The 5411-nt window shown below is 39.8% G+C and overlaps 1 pseudogene; it reads left to right on the top strand.

Annotated features, from left to right (window-relative positions):
• Nucleotides 1-3807: 3807 nt before the first annotated feature.
• On the top strand, nt 3808-3898 carry LOC140817641 (small nucleolar RNA R71; annotated as a pseudogene).
• The last annotated feature ends 1513 nt before the right edge of the window (nt 3899-5411 follow it).

Here is a 5411-nt window from a genome sequence, read left to right as displayed (position 1 = left end):
GTCTATCCCCCACACATCAAAAACCTCACACTCAATGATATTATTTAAAGTCAATTCATGACGGTTAGAGATGTTACCTGACCGCTGGCATTTATCACAATGTAGCACATAAGAACGAGCATCTTTAAAGAGGGTTGGCCAATAAAAGCCACATTCAAGTACCTTGAATGTCGTCCTTGTTGGTCCAAAATGACCACTTACCTCACGGTCATGGCAATGGTTGAGAATTTGATCGAACTCTTCCTCTGCAACACACCTTCTTATCATGGCATCTGCACAAATTTTGAACAAAAACGGTTCCTCCCAAAAATAGTATTTCATGTCATAAAAGAATTTCTTTCGTTGGTGAAACGATATGTTTGGTGGAGGTGTGCCTGACAAGAAATTTAGCAAAATTTGCATACCAAGGACAATTTCTCACCTCAAATAGTTGCTTATCAGGGAACCAATCATTGATAGCATGATCGATAGAATCATCACAAATAAATTCTAATCTAGACAAGTGATCTGCTACCACATTCTCAACACCTTTCTTGTCTTTGATTTCTAAGTCAAACTCTTGCAATAATAAAATCCACCGGAGTAAGCGTGGCTTTGCATCTTTTTTAGCAAGTAAGTATTTAAGGACAGAATGATCAGTGAATACAATTACTTTGGACAAAACAAGGTATGAATGAAATTTGTCAAGTGCAAATACTACTGCAAGTAATTCATTTTCAGTTGTTGCATAATTCAATTGAGCCTCATCTAAGGTCTTACTTGCATAGTAAATTGTATGAAATACCTTGTTTTGCCGCTGGACAAGTACGGCCCCCACTGCAGTGTCACTGGCATCGCACATGATCTCGAAAGGTAGATCCCAATCCGGTGCTACCAAGACAGGAGCCGTCACCAAGCGCTCCTTCAAATTCTCGTATGCCTGTAAACAGTCAGAATTGAAATCAAATGGCACATCTTTCATAAGTAAGGAAGATAGAGTTTGGCAATTTTTGAAAAATCTTTTATAAAACGCCGATAAAAACCGGCGTGGCCTAGAAAACTTCTAACTCCCTTTATGAACGCCGGAGGTGGTAAGTTCTTGATAACTTCAACTTTCGCCTTATCCACCTCTATTCCGTGCTCCGAAATCTTGTGCCCTAGGACAATTCCCTCTTGTACCATGAAATGGCACTTTTCCCAATTTAACACCAAATTCGTCTCCTCACATCTCAAAAACACCACCTTCAAGTTCTGCAAACAGTCATCAAAAGAAAGGCCGAAAATAGAGAAGTCATCCATAAAAATTTCAAGAAAAGTTTCTATCATATCATGGAATATAGCGGTCATGCAACGTTGAAATGTGGCAGGGGCATTACAAAGACCAAACGGCATGCGGTGAAAAGCGAAAGTTCCATAAGGACAAGTGTAAGTGGTTTTCTCTTGGTCCTCAGGTGCAATGGTGATTTGATTATACCCCGAATACCCATATAGAAAACAATAAAACTCATGACCCGCTGACCTCTCAAGCATTTGATCAATAAAGGGAAGGGGAAAGTGGTCTTTTCGGGTGGCATCATTCAATTTCTTATAATCAATGCACACACACCATCCCGTAACAGTCCTGGTGGGTATTAGTTCATTATTATCATTTGTAATCACAGTAATACCACCCTTTTTTGGCACACACTGAACCGGACTTACCCATGCACTATCAGATATAGGATAGATAATACTTGCATCGAGAAGCTTAATCGTTTCTGCCTTTACTACCTCTTGCATCTTTGGATTCAATCTTCTCTGAGGTTGCACAAGAGGTAAGTACTTGTCTTCCATCAAGATCTTGTGCATGCAGACTGATGGATTGATCCCTTTGATATCTGCCACCTTCCATGCAAATGCACCCTTGTGCGCTTTCAGAACCTCCAACAGTTTGTCTTCCATCACATCTGTCAAAGCAGCAGAAATAATAACAGGTAAAGTGTTATTCTCACCTAAGTAAACGTACTTGAGGTGTGGAGGCAACGGCTTTAGCTCAAGTGTTGGTGGCTCCTCGATGCTTGACCTTTGAAGGGTCAAATCTCTTCGTTCTCCTAGATCCTCCAGTCGCATCCTCATTGGCTTTCTCCATGGATGGTTGGCATTAAAGTGTGCCACTATTTCAGCTTTTTCTTTATCCAATTCCTCTTCTCCCAATTCAGTAGTGATAGTGGCCTCCAAAGAGTCCCTAAGAGCATCCTGCACATAGTGAGACACAAGAGAGTCAAAAGCATCAATTCTAAAACAACTATCAGAATGCAGTGTGTGCTTAAGTGCATTAAAAACATCAAAAGTAATCTCTTCCTCGCCAACTCTCAATCTCAACTTCCCTTCTTGCACATCAATCAGTGCCTTGCCAGTTGCAAGGAACGGTCTCCCCAAAATTAGAGGCATCTCTGTATCCTCCTCCATGTCGAGAACCACGAAATCCGCAGGAAAAATGAATTTGTCCACTTTCACTAGCACATCCTCAATCACTCCGCAGGGGTACTTGACAGATCTGTCTGCCAGTTGCAAGGACATCCTCGTCAGCTTAGGCTCTCCCAACCCAAGTTTCCTAAACACAGACAATGGCATAAGATTAATACTTGCACCAAGATCACATAACGCTTTATGAAAAACAACATCACCAATCATGCAAGGAATAGAGAAACTCCCTGGGTCTTTTAGTTTCGGTGGGAATTTGTTTTGCACCAAAGCGGAGCAATTTTCAGTTAAGTTCACTGTCATGTGATCCTCCAACTTCCTCTTATTAGCTAAAATGTCCTTCAAAAATTTAGCATAACTAGGCATTTGCATTAAAGCATCGGCGAAGGGAATATTGATATGCAATTTTTTAAATACCTCAAGAAACTTACCGAATTGTGCATCTAGTTTTGCTTTTTTCAATGCTGCAGGAAAAAGAGGTGGTATAACAATTTTAGGTTGTGCAGTGGGTGCTGGTGTAGAGTTAGAAGACTTACCTTTGGATGTCTCAGTCAATTCATCCGGTATTTGAATTTTTTCTTTCCCCTTTGACTCCAAAATTTTCCCACTCTTCAACTCAATGGCCTTCACTTGCTCTTTTGGATTAGTCTCGGTATTACTTGGCAAGGTGCCCGGCTCTCTACTTGCTATCATCTTTGCCAACTGTCCAATTTGATTCTCGAGCCCTTTTATCGATGCATCTTGGTTTTGAAGTCTAGTTTCAGTGGATGAAATAAACTTAGACATCATTTGCTCCAAGTTGGACTTTTCTTCTCTAGGAGGATCGGATCTGTACATCGGTTGTTTCCCATATTGTTGTCCTCCTTGCGGTCTATTCTGACTGTTTTGACCGCCCCATGAGAAGTTGGGATGTTGCCTCCACCCAGGATTGTATGTGTTCGAATAAGGGTCATTCCTTGGGTGGTTTTGGACTCCCACTTGATTCACTGGTGCCTCATTTTGCACATAGAATGAATTGTCATCTTGACAGTCCTTCGCATAGTGTTCCCCTCCACACTTTTCACAGAATATCTCTTGAAGACGCATCGTCGTGCCACCCACATTCAAGCTGTCTAGTTTCTGTTTAAAGCATCAAGTTGTGCAGTAATAGCAGAAAAATCAGTTACCTGGTGAACTCTTGCACTCTTCCGCTGGTTGTTTCTTTCAGATTGAGGATGATAGCTGCTAGCAGCCATCTCCTCTAACAATTCATATCCTTCCTCCGCGGTTTTTCTCAACAGGTTTCCACAAGCAGCAGCATCTATCATAGTACGGTTAAGAGTAAACAAACCATAATAAAATGTTTGAACGACTAACCCAAGTGGTAACTCGTGATGTGGGCATCTTCGTATTAGATCCTTGAAGCGTTCCCATGCCTCATATAAAGATTCCTGATCGATAATGTCTGCCCGTAACTTCATGGTCTTGGAGGGAGGGAAGTATTTGATGAGAAATGCTTTCGCCATGTCTTCCCATGTAGTGATCGAACCTACAGGCAAACAATTTAACCATGCTTTAGCTTTATCACGTAAAGAGAAAGGAAACAACCGCAATCTAACAGCATCATCAGAAACTCCATTGAATTTAAAAGTATCTCAAATTTCAAGAAAATCCGTTATGTGCGTGTTTGGGTCATCTATTGCAGTTCCTCCAAATTGGACTGTGTTCTGAATCATCTGGATTATAGCTGGCTTGATTTCAAAGTGATTTGCCCGCACGATAGGCCTCACAACGCTAGGGCGTGCACCCTCCAAAGAAGGCTGGGCATACTCTAGCATCGGTATGCGGCGTGGCATCTCAACTTGTCTATTTTCACGCTGTTCCTCCTCACGTTCTTGCTCGTGTCTCTCCATCAGTTCTTTAAGTCTCTGTTGTTGTCTTCTCCTGCGGAAGGTTCTTTCAATTTCAGGATCAAATTTAAGCTCCACGTCAAGTGACTTTGGCATGCACTAGACAAGATATCTGAAATAAAATATGGAGTGTTAGCTCAAGACAAATAAAATAACGCTAAAGAAAATGACTAAAAACAAAAATTGTAGATTAACAGTCCCCGGCAACGGCGCCAAAAACTTGATCGAGCAAAACTTGCACCTCAAAATCCCCAATAAAAATATGGTTTTGTATGCTCAAAATTTATCGCAAGTGCACGATGTCAAGTAATAGTATAGTGTACGTGAGTACGAGTATCGTTCCACTGAAGACTGTATTTAACAATTGTTATTTTCAGTTACTGAACATTTAGCGACGAAAATTGATTGTTTTAACACTACTATGCTCAAATAAATATGCAATTAAAATAATTCTATGAGTGACGAATGAGAGTTAATGTCTAAAATATTGAGTAAAATTCAATGAGAAATGAATTTGTTGGTAATATCGGTTCACCTACCCCTCGTTAATTAATTAATTAGTTCGATACTGATTATATGCTTCCGACAAGATTTCCTATTATATTGAACACACTCTCTCGAACTATGCCAAACTAATTCAACTCAATGAAGTAATTAAATGTCTTTAATTATTTATCAAGAGTGAATCGCATTTCGATCCATAAAACCCCATAGTTTTCGACCCTTAGGACTATTACTATCGGCACGTATCCAATTTCATATATCTATGTAAATTGTAGATCCGTGAATTATACTATTCGTTCCTATCACAAGTTATTCTCTCGAACTCACTCACGATATAAAATTTGTTATTAAAGTTAGCTACGCTTCAACAACACGCTCAAACAGTAGTATAATCAAGAACAAATCAACAATCGAACTATATATTATCTAAATCAAAGTTTGGGGTAGGATCCCCTTAAATCCCAACAAATATTAAAGGTTTAGCTACTAGAATTCATAACTAAAACAACAAAACAATAATTAAATAAGAGAAAATAAACTTGAGATACTAGACGTGACGAAATCTGCAAAGAACGA

This window comes from Primulina eburnea, chromosome 16 (genome assembly GCF_022965805.1).
Source record: "Primulina eburnea isolate SZY01 chromosome 16, ASM2296580v1, whole genome shotgun sequence".
Classification (NCBI taxonomy): Eukaryota; Viridiplantae; Streptophyta; class Magnoliopsida; order Lamiales; family Gesneriaceae; genus Primulina; species Primulina eburnea.
Note: the sequence above shows the minus strand (reverse complement) of the source record. Positions and strands in the feature narration are given on the sequence as shown.